The 17,872-nt window shown below is 46.3% G+C and overlaps 1 pseudogene; it reads left to right on the top strand.

Annotated features, from left to right (window-relative positions):
• The first annotated feature begins 6,168 nt into the window (after nt 1-6,168).
• LOC119294271 lies at nt 6,169-12,063 on the top strand (annotated as a pseudogene).
• Nucleotides 12,064-17,872: the final 5,809 nt, after the last annotated feature.

The raw sequence follows: 17,872 nt of genomic DNA, 5'->3' as shown, positions 1-17,872 counted from the left end.
GTATCCAAGATCTCCTCGAGAGAGATATCAGTCTAGTCACGGTGATGCAAGTCATGTTAATTCGTCGAACTCTGCCCTGCAAACATCGTCCCCTCCGCATGTGGGAGTTCAACCCGGAGGGACCGCGAGCTATTCATCATTTCCTCGGCATGACGCTCGAGGAGATGTACAAATTGTTCTTCGGACCACAAATAATGTGTCCGGACATCACCGAGGATGCGGGTCTGAACTGCAATCGTCCAGATACCCAAGTAAGTAGTCCTGCAACCGAACACGTTGTATTTTTATTTATCACATCATCATTCTGAAGAGCTGCTCTTTGACCAGGAGTGGATAACAAAGGCAAAAATGATCAGGTGTCCGGCCCCCCTTCCCGAGGTCTCACGGATCCTGTACTGGCCAGGATGCTGGAGCTCGCGCCTCATCAAGTGCCCTCAAGGGAAGATAAAGGGGGGAAGAAAGAGACTAGCACCTCCGCGAAGGAGGACAAGCGGGGGGAAGAAACTAAAATTCCCCCTTCTCAAGGAAGGAAAAGGACCACCTCTGGGGACCCGGAGACAATGATCTCCAAACGGGGGAAGAAATCTTCGCCAGAGGGTCCTGCCCCGGGGGATACCCCGGCCGCACAATGCCCGCAAGGGGGTCAGCCCTCTACGGAGCTGTAAGTGGAAAGGTATTTGATAATAAAAATATCCTGCATCACTCCTGAGAAAATAACCAAGGTATTTATCTTGTAGTCCGGATCATAGCCCCTCTCGGCAGAGTTCGTCTTGGGGGATTTTCTTCCGGAGATGATGGAGAGCGAAACGCCTCCCCATGCTATCCCGCCTTACGAGGCAGGCGACCCCGAGGTGTCGTCGCGGAGGGCTTCTCCTGATTCGGCAAGGCCAAAAGGTAATCCTTCGGCCACCCGAAGTCCTCAGTATCCGGCTCTTGAAGCGAGCAGCCGAAAAAGTCTGGCACCGTCTAGTACGCGATCGGACGCACTGAAGGATCTGCTAGAGCAAGCGGCTATCTCAGAGGCACATCATACACTAATGAGTACGGTGTTTGAGAAGATTTCATCCGCCGAAAGCGGGTTGCATGAAGCTTGTATGAGTCTGCTGAAAGGTTTTGAGGTACGTGAAATAGTGTGTATTTTTAGCAGTACCGCACATATTAAGTGTGCCCTATGCAGATAGTAGCCCCTGAGACTCTGGTTGCTGGCGAGAACGGCAACAAACAGAGGATCATAGTCCCAGGTAATAAATAGGCCGCCTTCATATGCAGATGGCGGAAGGTCCGGTGGATGGCCGGACTGGTGAATTTGCCGAGCTGAAGAAGCAACTTGATGCGTCAGATGCCGACATGGCGCTTGTCACCAAGCGGCTCGACGAGGCACAGGGTATGTTATTTCTCCAGTGATCAACACATAATAAGAGGAGCTTGATGCTAGTATCTTTAATATGTGTGTGACTGCAGATGGAGCTGCCGCGGTGGAGACCCTTCGGGCGGAACTTACCCGAGCCAAGGAACAAGCCAGGAATAGCGATGCGGCCGCTCTAAAGGCGGTCGAAGAGCTGAGAGCCGAACAGGCTGCACATTGCCGAAACAAAGAAGTGATGGCCAAGATGGCTGTTGAGTTGAAAGATGCCGCCGACCGTTACCAGCTCCTTGAGAGAGAAGACCGAGCGAAGGTGACGGACTTGGAGAAGGCCGCGGCAGCAGCCAAGGAGGCCCGCTCTAAAATTAGAGCGGCAAAGGAAGAGCTGCGTCAAGCTGGAGATATCACCGCTGGGAAGCCCTTCTTGTTGCGGAAAAAATTCGGAGATCCAAAGTACGCCTCTCTTGATAAGCTACGGAGTTTTGCAGATGCATACGTGGATTTGGCAGCCAGTGCCGCTGATGCGACCAAATACTTCAGGGATCAAAAAGATCGTGAAGCGGAAAGGCTGTTTTCGTCACAATTTGATGGTCCAGTGCGTCCGCTGCTGTTGAATGAGCGCATGACCGAGTGGGCCAAGCTCCATAGGTTGTCCGGGCTTGCCATGAGGTCTGTTGTGGATCATCTGTGGCCGGAAGGGCCAAGGCCGAATAGTTATTTTAGTTTAGTGCAACAGTTCCTTAGTGTTGTGCCGCACATCAATGCCATAAAGAGGTTGGCGTGCATAGAGGGCGCGCAGATGGCACTTGCCCGTGTCAAGACATGTTGGGCAGAGATGGATGCGACCGCTGTTGCAGGCCAGAGTTCGGACGTAGGCCGGGTAGCGGCCGAACATTATTATGAAGAAGTCCTAGAAGGCGCTCGTGTAATAGAGTCTCAGTGCTCGAAGGGTATCATGTTTTAGTGACATCCATCCCAATTAAAAAACAACGTGTTACTGAATTGTAAAGGCTATTTTTCTACTTTTGCCTGAAAGTGTGATGATGCCACCTGTGCGGCCGTTCATGTATATATATGTATATAACCTGAAAGTTTGCAGTCGTCGGCTTCAGCCCCCATGCATATAATGCGGGGGTGTTCGCAGACGCGTTTTCACACTTGATCCAACATCTTGGTCCATTAAGGAGGTGATAGCGCAGCGAACGAGGCAATCATACTATATTGCTTTAACACTTTCACTTAGCCATAGGAGTTTGACAGTGGGGCTACTAATAGCCCCTGGTGGCTCCGCGCTCATCCGAATACGGGGCGCATACATGCCTGGCAGGGAAACGGCCCTTCGTTAATGCGGAGGAATCCCGAAGATTCCGCTAGGTCATCGAGTGGTTGACCAGTCTCACGCTTTTATCATGATAGTCAGTTTTCGGCTTTCTCTAGTGAGGTGCTCCCAGATGAACCAGGGCACAATCGCAGTAGTTCTCCCAGTGCCGCCTTATCCGATAGAGCGGAACGTAAGGTAGCAAAACGCGGGAGCCGGGCAAACCCAACATTTGACCAAAGACATGATTCGGAGCTGATGCATATAAGGCCAAACTCGCGACGCCAAACACTCCCTAAGGTATTCGATCTTTGAAATATATACCAGGCCAAATGATGCCCTTGGATAATGAGCCCCTAGTGTCCGGGTACGAGCAATATTCTGACGTGGCCACATGCCAAGAACGTCAGCATCCTTCTCGGTTGTATTGAGAATCCGGAGGATGTGAACAACAAAAGACAGTAAAAAAGGTTTACGCATGGTCTTAATCTAAAGAGAAACCTTGGCAAATTAGATGCAATTGATAAGCACTATGAGTTGTATGGGTAAACTAGTGTTGATAGACATGAGCAACTAGAACTCAGGGCTTAGGGCCGAGCTTGACAGATTGCTGAAACAAGAAGAAGCTAAGTGGAAAGAGAGAGATAAAATTGATGAGCTCCTGCAAGGGGACTGTAGTACAATATTTCTTCATGCTGAAGTAAATGGAAGGAGAAGAAAAATAATAATATAACTTACCTAGAGTAGGAAGAAGGCAAGATTGAGGGTGACAGAAATGTTACAGATTATATGACCAAGTATTATAAGGATTTCTTTGGACATTCAGAGATATCCACCATATCTCTAAATACTAATAATCCTAGGACTATTCCTAGTGATGTTGTTGATAAGCTAACAACGAAATTTTTCTTAGAGGCAATTAAGAATGTAGTGTTTGGTATGGATCATACTAAATCACCAGACTCTGATGGGTTTCCTGCTTAGTTTTATCAGCACTTTTGGGACCTGGTTAAGAATGATATTAAAACTTCGTTTGATGATTTTCATAATGGTCCGTTAGGCATATCCAGACTTAATTATGGTATTATTACCTTAGTCCCTAAAATTAAAGATGCAAATCAAATTCATAAGTTTAGGCCTATTTGTGTGCTAAATGTGAGCTTTATTTTTTTACTAAAGTACTTATGATTAGACTTAATGGGGTTGCTGGGGAGGTGGTTTTCCCAATACAAAGTTTCTTTATTAAGGGTAGGTATATTATGGAAGGTGTGCTTATTTTGCATTAGGCCTTGAATAACATACATCATAGAAAGCAAAGTGCTATGTTTTTCAAGGTGGATTTTAAAAAGCTTATGACATAGTAAAATGACCTTTTTGTACTACAGATGCTCAAAATTATAAGTTTCCCAAATAAATGGATTGATTGGTTAATGGATAACATAAAGGCTGATATGGACAACCACAATATCTTTAGCCTGGAGGGGTGGAAGGACATCCTTTTTGGGAAGAATCTCCAGGTTGGGCAGGCCGTTCTAGTCACTATCAGGAACATTGCACACCCCAACTCGAGGATGATGATTAAGTAAGATCCGTACATGTGATTGAGGTCAAGTGTGTTGCTGGGCCGCGGGTGTGTGAGTTGTCTTAATTAAACTGCTTAGTTCTCTTGTGTTGACAATGACTAGCTAGTTCCCTTGAAGTTGTGAGATTGTAGGTTAAGTGATTGTTCTATATATGTATGTTTGGTCATTGTTAAACTTAGGGGCTGTTTGGTTGCCACCCTGACAGAAATTGCTTTGCCTTAGCGCCTTCTTGTAACCTATCTGAGGTCTGTTTCGTTGCCTGGCCTATATGTCCTAGCGGTGTAGTTAGCTTGGCCTAGAAATAAAATATAGGAAAAAAATGTATGCTTAGCACAAGCATTGTGGTTAGCCTGGCCCAGACCTTTTTTTTCCTGCGCGCCTGGCGTGTTGCAGCTACTGCCTGGCACTAAAAAGTCCAACAAAAGTATTTAAGGAAAAAAAGGGTGCTAGGAGAGGGCAACGATCAAATAGGTTTATACTATGCTAGCATGGCCAGACAAAATATTCCAACTCCTCAGGCAACATTTTTTCTAGGCACGGTGCCTATGCCTCCAACCAAACAGCCCCTTAATGTTGGTATGGTTTATACTATTTCATATGTGCCGCTGCCATGCGAGATGCACTGTTATTGTGCTACAGGTTATTTTTGGCTGGAAAATATGCTGATGCATGCATATTGCATATTACATGAAACGCCGCTAGGTCAGGAATTATAGTGGTGAAGTTGGACACATGACACCCCATCAGTATCTATATTACTGGTGATGTGGGCTACCAACACCATCACTATTTTTATCAGTGGCGCCATATTGATGCCGTCAGGTGTCCATGCCACCAAGGCACCTTTTGCCACGCCACTAATGTTTCCTATCCTAGTGCAACAAGCAGTTGAGGTATGAATGGGTATAACCCCAGAAACATTAACCCTAAGCAACACATAGGTCCAACGGAGATATGAATGAGTATAACACCAGGAACATTAACTCTAAGCAACACATAGGCTTCCTCATCCAAAAACGCTAAACCCTACCTTTTCTAACCGACTACCACTATGCAGCAATGACATATACAATCTTAGAGTTGCAAAATGCATGTGTAAACCATGCAAAATCCTTATGATCATCTCAAAGAGTAAAAAAACTTAGAGTAAGAACGGGAGAGGGCTTAGGGCGGGCAAACTAATTGTAACCATGTGTTGGCCTACCGTGGTTGAAGGCGAAGCTCCATCGCTGCCTGAGTGATGATCATCGATGTCTAGTTCAACGGCGGCACATCCAGGATCACCACCACCTCTATCACTGCCGAGCACAACCTCAAGAGCGTCGAAGACCAAGGAGCAAGGGCTTGATTGTCTCAATTGCGATTTTCTAAGGTCCTCGAGGCAAAGTAACCATGGCTCACGTCTCTGATGCTCTCCTTGCTCTTCTCACATATGAGGCGCGTGCGAGATTTGGTCGCGTGGCATGCCATGTCGGCAGGGGGGCTCGACTCAGTTGCTTTTGTTTGAAGTGGCACCAGCATCAAAGTTAATGGACTAACTATTGCGATTTCGATTTAAAAAAAACCATTGCAATTTCACAACATGTTGTACAAAATTGCAGTGTAATTATCTTGATTATTTCCCTTGTTTTACTTCGGCGTTTGTTGATTTTTTTTTTTGAAAAGGAGAAAAATCCTCAGCCTCTGCATCAATCGATGTATGCAGCCATGACAGCATTTGTTGACGATTTGTCCGGTAAAGAAAAATGGAACCAGTGCCTTTGGTTGACTCGCTACAGTCCAGTCGTCGTCGTTGTCGTCTCCAAATCACTGCTTCACTAGGTCCACACGGTTGGTGGGAACCTTTTTGTTGATTATTATATCCCCAATCTACATGCAAGGCGTGACTCCAGTCGCCGCGTCGTCATCCCCAAATCACTACTCCGCTGCTGCTCCTTGACCAGCGACGACCACCTTCTCCCCGAGCTCCCGTCGCACCACCCTGTACTGAGCACTGTAGTTCCCTCCCGGCGCAGATCCGGCCACGGATCTGGCGGCAGCCACCCACCACCTGTTCGACTTCGCCGCCGCACCGCGTCGCTCCGAATCACTTGGTTACTTCTTGGCTCTTGCCCTCCTCATTCACCACCGACGACCCGCATCCTCCGTCTCCCGCCGCACCACCACCGCCACGCACTCATACTCCACCTCTTGTTGCAGATCCGGCACTTTCATCCACCTCCGTCCGCGGATCCAGGGCAGCCATCCACCTCCGTCTCGAGGTACGCATCGCCCGTTCGACTTCGCCGTGCAACACTGCGGCATTCGCATTGCCTTGCCTCCTCCGTCTCCCGCCGCACAACCCCGTGCTCATACTCCACCTCCCGCTGCAGATCCGGCACGCCCATCCACCTCCGGACGCGGATTCGGCGCAGCCACCCACGCACCGTGCGTCCCTGTCCCTACCACCTCCCCAGTCACGCCTCACCCGTTCGACTTCACTGCCGCACCACTGCAGTACCGCATCGCTTCTCCAACTCTCGGGACAAGATGTCGGTGAGCGCGACGATGGGGGTGATGAAGCCCCTCCTCGACAAGCTCGCCGCGTTGGCGGGCGGCGAGTACAGTAAGCTCAAAGGGGTGAAGAAGCAGGCGTCCTTCCTCGAGAAGGAGCTCAGCGCCATGAACGCCGCACTCGAGAAGATGGAGCTCATGGACGAGCTCGATCCGGTTGCCAGGGACTGGAGGGACCATGTCAGGGAGATGTCCTATGACATGGAGAACTGCATCGACGACTTCGTGCGCCAGTTTGGAGAAGGTAATGCAAAGCTAGGATTCATCAAGAAGACTGCTCGAAGCCTCAGGATGTTGGGACAGCGCCACCGGATCGCTGATCGAATGGAGGAGCTCAAGGTTCTTGCACTGGAGGCAAATGAACGCCGCATCGGGTACGTTTCAATCTGTTTTCCAGAACAATTTTGCAGATTCCCCATTGTATATGTTACTATTTTGTTATTATAAAGGGGTACAAAGAATTATAATAGCATAGATGACATCACAATTATGCTATATGTTGTAACCAATATGTATATTTTATTATCAAAAACAAAAACGTTGAGAGCAACCCGTTGTAAAACAATCAAGTATGACTACCTCACTAAACATCTTCTAGGTACAAGATCGATGAATTCAATCCTAATTCTAGCTCTGTGGCTATTGATCCTCGGATGTCGGCAATATACACCAAGGCTGCTGGTCTTGTGGGTACAGATGGTCCAAAGAAGGAGCTTGTTAATTTGTTGACAAGTACAGCAGAAAAGGAGCTCAAGGTGGTGTCAATTGTGGGATTTGGAGGACTAGGTAAAACGACACTTGCCAAACAGGTGTACGATGAGATCAGAGGGCAGTTTGACCATACAGCCTTTGTTTCCGTATCCCAAAAACCTAACATGACAGGGCTTCTCTATCGTATACAACTAAAACTTGGGATGAATCGGTCTTCTCGTGTTTGTGAGGTGGAAGACATTACTGATGATCTTCGAAATTATCTCACACACAAGAGGTAATATTTACTTCAATAGTCACCGGTGTTTTTGCATGGGCAAGCTATGTTACCTTTGAATAATTGTTTGATTTGATCAACATTCATTTAAATGCTTGTGGCTTGCACGGTTTGGGAGAATAACACAGTAGAGGCATACATTTTGATAAGTTCATTCGATTTTAAAGGAATCTTTGAAAATGCATCAATTTGCAATGTTGCTACAGTCAAAGAGACACCACATTATTCATCTTGTTTGGACCTATGCCTTTGACCTAGGATCCAAAATCAAAACTGGATTCTAAATATTAAGGGTGTTTGAATACCACAAAAATTGAAATCATAAATTCCAAGTCCAATTCCAGTGTGTTAAAATTGTACTTCCTGAGCCGCATTTTTTTATTTACCTTTTGCCTTTTCTGTGCTGTGCATATTTTTACATAAGATTTTGCATATGGGCAGGCTCTTACATGTAGATTGGTTGCTGAAGTCAAATATTGTAATTAAAGAACTAATTTAGCCTTTGGAGTACCAGGGATTAAATCCTTATATCTGAATAAAGTAATTACATTTATAACAGCATATATATGTACTATGCTTGCACATGTCCGTGCAACGTGCAACCGATTGCTGTACTGGAAGACGATCCATCATAATGCAAGCTTCCTTACCCATTAATTTTGATTTTGTTGACTCCTAACACATCATGCAATCTTTTTGTGGCATCTGGTCTTGAAATGTCATATCAGCGTGCTACTTTAGCCCAAGGAATGGTAGATTTGCTTGAATCAACTTTTCCTTCTTTTTGGGTTCGTGTTTGATATCCAACTGTACTTATATAACATGTGGAAACTTTTTGCAGATACCTTATTATAGTTGATGACATGTGGGACCAGTCAGCATGGAATACTATAAGCCGCGCCTTTCCAGAAAGTGCTAATGGGAGTAGAGTAATAATAACCACACGAGTAGAAAGTGTGGCTTCTGCGACATGTTGCAGTCGCCCCGAGTTCATTTACAGAATGAAGCCCCTCAACAAGCAAGACTCAAAAAAAATGTTTTTTGGTAGAGTATATGGGTCTGAAGATGACCATCAATTTGAAGAAATTACAGCTGAAATTCTGAAGAAGTGTGGGGGACTTCCACTTGCAATCATTACTATAGCTAGCCTATTAGCTAGTCGTCCTGAAAAGCTAAGGGATGAGTGGGAGAGCATCAGGAATTCTCTTGGAACCCATTTTGCTGTAAACCCCACAGTGGAAGGGGTGAAGAATATATTAAACCTTAGCTACATCCATCTTCCCCTTCATCTCCGGGCATGTTTTCTTCACCTTGGTATATATCCAGAAGACCGCGAGATTGAGAGGGATGATTTGGTTCGACAATGGTTGGCTGAAGGACTTGTCAGTAAATTGCATGGGCAAGACTCTGAGGTTGTTGCCAAGAGCTATTTTAATGATCTTATCAATAGAAGCTTGATTCAGCCTGGATGTAATAAGGATGGCGAGTTGGTATCGTGCAAAGTACATGATATGATGCTCGATTTGATCCTAAGCAAGTGTGAAGAGCATAATTTTCTGAGAGTTGAATGCAGTCCTGAAGAGATGGCAAGAGATCATGGCCGAAAATACAAGGTCCGTCGTATATCCATGAACTTCAGTAATGGTGGTGTAGCAGATGAGGCAACATCAACGGTCATCCCTTCTAGTGTATCACAAGTTCGATCACTTGCACTCTTCGGGGAATCCAAGTACATGCCCCCTCTTTTGCATTTTAAGCATCTCAGGGTGTTTCTCTGTAAAAGTTTGGGCCACGAACCAATTGATCTTACTGCTATTAGCCAATTGGTGCAACTGAGGTATTTAAAGGTTTCATGTGGAGATGAAATCAAACTCCCTACTAAAATGGAAGGGCTTGTGCATTTGGAGACACTGGATTTAAATTGCAGCTGGGGCTTACAAATCCCATCGGATATAGTTAACTTGCCCCGCTTATCCCACTTGGAAGTTCCATACGGAACCGAAGTGCCTAAAGGGATCAGGAAAATGAAATCATTGCACACTTTGATTGGGTTTTTCCAGTACCCGAATTCGTTGGAGGATATTGAGGGACTCGGTGAGCTTACTAGTCTGAGACGCGTGGTTCTCTCAGTATCTTCACTAGACCGACTTGAGATAGCGACATGGGTTGCTTTGGCGCATTCTATTGAGATGTTGCATGACCTCAGATATCTCGGAATCATTGGCGGTGCCTCTTATACGAGTGACCTGCTAGACTCATTATCAAATCCTTCTCGTCATATCAAGGTACTTGAGCTGGGTTGTCTTAGGATGCCTAGAGTTCCCAAATGGATTTGTGGTCTCCAATGCCTCTGCCGGCTAGAGCTGAATGTTGACACGTGCACTGACGAGTTGCACGCTCTTGGAAAGCTGCCCTCTCCCGTGCACCTCAGTTTACAGCTGTGGAGCATCCCTGAAGATAGCACTGTCATTTTCTCTGCGGGATCATTTCCAGTTCTAGAGTTATGTGAATGTAAATCAAAGTATGATGTTACTGCCTACCTGGCCTTTGGGGCAGGGGCTATGCCCAAACTAAGTTGGCTTGGACTACAGTTCGACAAGAGTAACTGGGGCGGCGCTACACCAGTTGGCTTGGAGCACCTGTTGGAGCCTCAAGACTATCATTGTATACATCACCTGCGGCCCCGAAGAAGTGAAGGATGAAGCAGTAGCAGAGTCTGCCTTCAGGAACTGTAGGCAGCTGCATCCAAATCGTCCCCGTCTTCACATCTACAATAGACCACGATAAAAACAGGTGGTCGTATGGCGTGACACCACTTCTTTTTTGTGGCCGCTCGTGCGATCTTACCCAAATTCCGCGCAAGACCGGCCATATTCGAGCCGGGAGGGCGCAAATCGTGGTGGTTCTGCAAAGGGCAGAAGAGAGGCCATGCCCTCCTTGGGTGATCTCTTGTGGAGGCCGAGGACGAGGCGGAGATTATTCTTCTCGTGGCGGAGATCGTCATCGCCGGAGTAGTCCGGAGCAGGTTCCGGCATGTGGCGGGGTGGTTGTGGTGGTGCTGCTGGGCTCCTTGCAGCTTCTGGACGCGGAAGCTGCGGCCATTCTTCTGCTTCCTCGGCGGACCGGAGGAGGCGGCCCACGTCGCTGCCGGAACAGGAAGAGCGGTCCTGTTGCGGCGGGCGAGGGCATGGCGGCGGAGACCGGGAAATAGGACGGCGGTAGCAGCGGCGGCGCGGTTTGGAACGGGCCAAGCGCTCCATGGCTCCAAGCCGAGGAGTTGCGACAGTTCGTCAAGCTTCTTCAGTTTGGCCTCAATTCGGAAGTGATCAACCAAAATGTGGCCGAAAGTTGCAGGCAAGCCGAGGCTGTGGACGTTGAAGTCCTATTCAGCGAAATTCGATGCGACAGTTCGTCAGGTAATTGCTTGCTGCTCACCATCGTGATATTTTTTTTACTTTTTTTTCAGTCCTGTGTTCAAAGTTAAGCAATAGAGGAACATTGGCTGTCAATTCTGTTCGAGAATCGCGAACAAACAAATTAAACTGACAATGCTTACTCAACTGTCTACAGAACTTAATTGCGTATTCATAGTTCTTCCTAGAATGATGTGGTTCCAAAAGAGCTAGGACTTGCTGTAATCTTGTGGTGTTTCTAGCATTAGGCAATGCACATTTTTGAAGCCAACCCCGCAAAAAAAAATGGAGCCAAATAAAGCTTGAACAGTTTTGTTTCCTTTGTTCTGTTGTATTTCATCACCATTCTGCTACTTAGAGTACTGTCCAATAATGAACTAACTTCAGTACTATCTTCATCAGATCTTCCTTTGAAGTGGATCGGAGAAAGCGAAAGGCTAGTGCAAACATGTTTGAAATGACTTGTGAAAATGCGCCCTTCTTCATCTCCATCGATGAAATTGATTCTTTGTGTTGCCAATATGGAGAAGCCAATGAAAGTGAGTTGGTCAAGATTCAAGAGTCAAGACGGAGCTGCTCGTCCAGAACTCCAGATGCACGTGACATCTTCAGACATTGTAGAGCACCTTCCAGTGTCTTCTTTTATCGACAAATTGGCCAGAGATTTGTCCTTCATTTAAGCAGAATATAGTGGCTCAGATTATTATGAGAAAACTAACCCGCTTGCATGTAAGTGTTTTCAAATTTGTAATGAAATAATAACATTTGTCCTTCAGACATGGCGTACTGCTCTTTGTAGTATGACATTTGCACTTTTACTTATGATTTGATATTAGTTTTCGCTTTATACCTTTTTAGTTTAATTTACCTACGAGTTACTCCCTCCGTCCTATAATAGAAGACGTTATTACATCCAATATACTCACATGTTGGATGTAATAACATGTTATATTTTGAGACGGAGGGTGTAGTTTATAGTCGTACAGTTGAATCCAATGTTGATCTTTTGTGTATTTTGGTTGCAAAGTGAATGAGTGTGAAACAACCAAATTTGTTGGTGGGCGTGATCCTTATCTTCTTTTTCACTTAAGCACTAGCCTTTTACAGTCTCAGCATGGGCATCGTCCTCCAACTAGCACGGTGTTTTGCACAAATATGTTTGATGGAATCCTCAGTTTACTAGAAGTCTGGACCTGTGTAATAAGCATGTACTTCCTCTGTAAAGAAACATAAAATCTTTTAGACTACACCATTGTGCTGCCTACAGAAAAGTGACAGATTATGGATGCATCTCCCAAAATTTCATTGTGGCCTACATCGCGAAAAACAAATATTTTTACAGTTTTTGTATCTGACTGCCTGAACCCTTAGTGTACCGCTTATTTCTTGGGTTGCCTTTATTTATGTTTATATCGGTCCAGCGTTGCCTGCATATCGTATGGCTGGGGCTTGTGCGCCAGTTGAGCGTCTCTGCCCACTAGTAGAAAACAGGGCTTTGGTTGGGGCCTGGCCAGCCCATTAGTCCCGGTTCAACCATGAACCGGGACCTATGAGGGCATACGTCCCGGTTCGTAAGCCCAGGGGGCCGGCCGAGGCCTCGTGGGCATTGGTCCCGGTTCGTATGGACCCTTTTGTACCGATTCATGGCACGAACCGGAACCAATAGGTCTCGCTCCTGGCCCACATACATTTTTCCCGGTTCGTGGCTTGAACCGGGACAAAAAGTTGGGCTTTAGTCCCGATTTCAGGCACGAACCGGGACAAATGAGTTGCCTATATATACCCCATCACCGTGGCAGAGCACTCCACAGTGCTTTGTTTTTTGCTGGCCGGCGAGGGGAGGGCATTTGGGTGCTCTAGCTCACCTCCTATGCACATGAGGTGTTCGATGAAATGCCCGAGCCACACTAGTTAAGTTTTCTTCTCTCGAAGCTCGACCTCCAAACTTCATTTTCCCCGAGATTTGCATAAGATTAGCGGTCCGTCACATCCTGTCCCCGTCTTCACTGTCGTCGATCGCCCGCGCCGATCTCGTCGCCGGCACCACCATGGTGAGCCTCTTGTTCTTATCTTCTTTCTGAAAGAAAATAATTCTTACTTTAGATAGATACTTGTCTAATTATATATAGTGCACACAGATGAACCGGCAATGGATGTATGGTGACAGACACACCTCCGAGTACGCTAAGGGCGTGCATAATTTTCTCGAAGTGGCTGAGGCAAACAAGCAGAATGGTTTTATGTGTTGTCCATGCCCTAGTTGTGGGAATACGAAGTCTTACTCTGACCGGAAAATCCTTCACACCCACCTGCTTTATAAGGGTTTCATGTCACACTATAATGTTTGGACGAGGCACGGAGAAATAGGGGTTATGATGGAAGACAACGATGAAGAAGAGGATGATGACAACTATGTGCCCCCTGAATACGGTGATGCTGCAATGGGGGAAGCTGCTGAAGATCAAGATCAGGAACCAGACGATGTGCCCGATGATGATGATCTCCGCCGGGTCATTGTCGATGCAAGGACGCAATGCGAAAGTCAAAAGGAGAAGCTGATGTTCGATCGCATGTTAGAGGATCACAAAAAAGGGTTGTACCCCAATTGCGAAGATGGCAACACAAAGCTCGGTACCGTACTGGAATTGCTGCAGTGGAAATCAGAGAATGCTGTGCCTGACAAAGGATTTGAGAAGCTACTGAAAATATTGAAGAAGAAGCTTCCAAAGGATAAGGAATTGCCCGACAGTACGTACGCAACAAAAAAGGTTGTATGCCCTCTAGGATTGGAGGTGCAGAAGATACATGCATGCCCTAATGACTGCATCCTCTACCGCGGTGCGTACGAGGATTTGAATGCATGCCCGGTATGCGGTGCATTGCGATATAAGATCAGACGAGATTACCCTGGTGATGTTGACGGTGAGCCCCGCAGGAAGAGGGTTCATGCGAAGGTGATGTGGTATGCTCCTATAATACCACAGTTGAAATGACTGTTCAGAAACAAAGAGCATGCCAAGTTGATGCGATGGCACAGTGAAGACCGTAAGAAAGACGGGAAGTTGAGAGCACCCGCTGACGGGTCGCAGTGGAGAAAAATCGAGAGTAAGTACTGGGCTGAGTTTGCAGGTGACCCAAGGAACGATGGTTTGGTTTAAGCGCGGATGGCATTAATCCTTTCGGGGAGCAGAGCAGCAATCACAGCACCTGGCCCGTGACTCTATGTATGTATAACCTTCCTCCTTGGATGTGCATGAAGCGGAAGTTCATTATGATGCCAGTTCTCATCCAAGGCCCTAAGCAACCCGACAACGACATTGATGTGTATCTAAGGCCATTAGTTGAAGAACTTTTACAACTGTGGAATGAAAATGGTGCACGTGTGTGGGATGAGCACAAACAAGAGGAATTTAACCAGCACGCGTTGCTGTTTGTAACCATCAACGATTGGCCCGCTCTCAGTAACCTTTTAGGACAGACAAATAAGGGATACCACACATGCACCCACTGTTTAGCTGACATTGAAAGTATATACCTGGACAAATGCAGGAAGAATGTGTACCTGGGGCATCGTCGATTTCTTCCGACCAACCATCAATGTCGAAAGAAAGGCAAGCATTTCAAAGGCGAGGCAGATCACCGGAAGAAGCCCACCATGCGTACCGGTGATCACGTACTTTCTATGGTCAATGACTTACACGTAATCTTTGGAAAGGGTCCCGGTGGACTATCTGTTCTGAATGACGCTGAGGGACGCGCACCCATGTGGAAAAAGAAATCTATATTTTGGGACCTACCCTACTGGAAAGACCTAGAGGTCCGCTCTTCAATCAACGTGATGCAGGTGACGAAGAACCTTTGCGTGAACCTGCTATGCTTCTTGGGCGTGTATGGGAAGACAAAAGATACAGCTGAGGCACGGGAGGACCTGCAACGTTTGCACGAAAAAGACGGCATGCCTCCAAAGCAGTATGAAGGTCCTGCCAGCTATGCTCTTACCAAAGAAGAGAAGGAAATCTTCTTTGAATGCCTGCTCAGTATGAAGGTTCCGACTGGCTTCTCGTCAAATATAAAGGAAATAATAAATATGCCAGAGAAAAAGTTCCAGAACCTAAAGTCTCATGACTGCCACGTGATTATGACGCAACTGCTTCCGGTTGCATTGAGGGGGCTTCTATCAGAAAACGTCCAATTAGCCATTGTGAAGCTATGTGCATTCCTCAATGCAATCTCTCAGAAGGTGATCGATCCAGAAATCATACCAAGGCTAAGGAGTGGTGTGGCGCAATGTCTTGTCAGTTTCGAGCTGGTGTTTCCACCATCCTTCTTCAATATTATGACGCACGCCCTAGTTCATCTGGTCGACGAGAATGTCATTCTGGGCCCCGTATTTCTACACAATATGTACCCCTTTGAGAGGTTCATGGGAGTCCTAAAGAAATATGTCCGTAACCACGCTAGGCTAGAAGGAAGCATCTCCATGGGCCATCAAACAGAGGATGTCATTAGGTTTTGTGTTGACTTCATTCCTGGCCTTAATAAGATTGGTCTTCCTAAATCGCGGTATGAGGGGAGACTAACTGGAAAAGGCACGCTTGGAGGGGACTCAATAATATGCAGGGACGGGCATTCTAGGTCTCAAGCACACTACACAGTTCTACAAAACTCTACCTTGGTGACCTCGTATGTCGATGACCACAAGAACAGTCTACGCTCCAAACACCCGGAGCAGTGCGACGACTGGATTACATGTGAACACATCAGGACTTTCAGCAGTTGGTTGGAAACACGTCTCAGAGGTGACAACACTGTTTGTGATGAGCTGTACTCGTTGTCCAGGGGACCATCTTCGACTGTATTGACTTACAAAGGATACGAGATAAATGGGAATACATTTTACACGGTCGCCCAAGATCAAAAGAGCACCAACCAAAATAGCGGTGTCCGCTTTGATGCAGCAACCAAGAGGGGAAAGGACACATATTATGGTTACATAGTGGACATATGGGAACTTGACTACGGACATGATTTTAAGGTACCTTTGTTTAAGTGCAAATGGGTCAATCTGTCAGGAGGCGGGGTATAGGTAGACCCACAGTACGGAATGACAACAGTGGATCTGAACAATCTTGGGTACACTGACAAATCGTTCGTCCTAGCCAATGATGTGGCACAGGTTATCTATGTGAAGGACATGTCTACCAAACCGAGAAAAGGAAAAGATAAGGAAGCGAATACATCATACGATGAGCCAAAGCGCTACATAGTTCTTTCAGGAAAAAGGGACATCGTGGGAGTGGAGGGCAAGACAGACATGTCTGAAGATTATGAAAAGTTTCATGAAATTCCTCCCTTCAAAGTCAAGGTTGACCCAAGCATCCTGATAAACAATGAAGATTATCCATGGTTACGGCGCAAGAAGCAAAGGACACAAGAGAAGAAAAAGTGAAGACTTTCTCTCCATAACTATTATGATGATACCATGCCAACTTTCAACCTTTTCATAGTTCATTTGAAATGCCTGTTGTAACAGACGAGTTTCTGTATGAAACCCTGATATCTCGAAACAAATTGTCCGTTTTGTACACGAAGCACATCCAGTTTTTACCGTAACCCTCTCAACTTTTTTGCACATGCTATGTGGGTGAAATGATGATACCATGCCAATTTTCAACCTTTTCAGAGTTCATTTGAAATGCTTTTCAATTTCAGGGTCATATAGCTCAAAAAATCAGTAAATGCCTGAAAATTGATGATGTAAGTAGAAACCAAATAAAATAAAATAAACTTCAATAAAATATATAAGTAGATACAAAATAAAATAAAATAAAATAAAATACACTTTAAAAACATAAATAAAATTTATGGACCTAAAATTACCAAAGTATTTTCTGTTCAAAACATTATAAGCAAAAAGAATTTTCCTGAAATAAATAAAATAGCAACAGTAAGTATTTTGTTGTAAGTAGAAACAAAATAAAATAAATAAAGCAATAAAGAAAAGAAAAAATGGGGAAAATAAAAAAATACCACCTACTGGGCCACCACGGCCTGAATACGACTAGAAACCCATCAATGGGCCAGGATTCAGGCCCGCAGAAGGCCCAGCAGGCCCACAGGCATAACAGTGCAAAATTAGGCCCATAGGCCTGCAGTTCAGAGGAGTTCAATGGAGATGGCGGGGCAGGGCTTATAAACAGGTTCGGCCGCTCCTCGGCTAGCGAGGTGGGACTAAACATCCCACCGCATCGCGGCTTTGGCAGTCGCAGGACATTGGTCCCGGTTGGTGCCACGAACCGGGACCAATGCACACCTTTGGTATTGGTTCGAGGCACCAACCGGGACCGATGCCCACCCTTTAGTCCCGGTTCGTAGCACCAACCGGGACCAAAGGTCTTTTTTCAGCAGCCCAAAGGGCGGGAAGCAGAGACCTTTGGTCCCGGTTGGTGGCACCAACCGGGACTAAAGGGTTCATTGGTCCCGGTTGGTGCCACGAACCGGGACCAATGCGTTGTGTATATAAGCAGGACTTGTGAAATTTTTGATTCAGTTGTTCTTCCCACTGCCCCAAGGCCGTCGCAGCGCGCTCCCCTGCCCCGACGCCGTCGCCGCGCCGCCGCCCTGCCCCGACGCCGTCGCCGCCCCGGTCCACGC

This window comes from Triticum dicoccoides, chromosome 1A, assembly GCF_002162155.2.
Source record: "Triticum dicoccoides isolate Atlit2015 ecotype Zavitan chromosome 1A, WEW_v2.0, whole genome shotgun sequence".
In the NCBI taxonomy this organism is placed as follows: Eukaryota; Viridiplantae; Streptophyta; class Magnoliopsida; order Poales; family Poaceae; genus Triticum; species Triticum dicoccoides.
The sequence above is the reverse complement of the archived record's forward strand: the minus strand, read 5'-3'. Positions and strand labels throughout refer to the sequence as shown.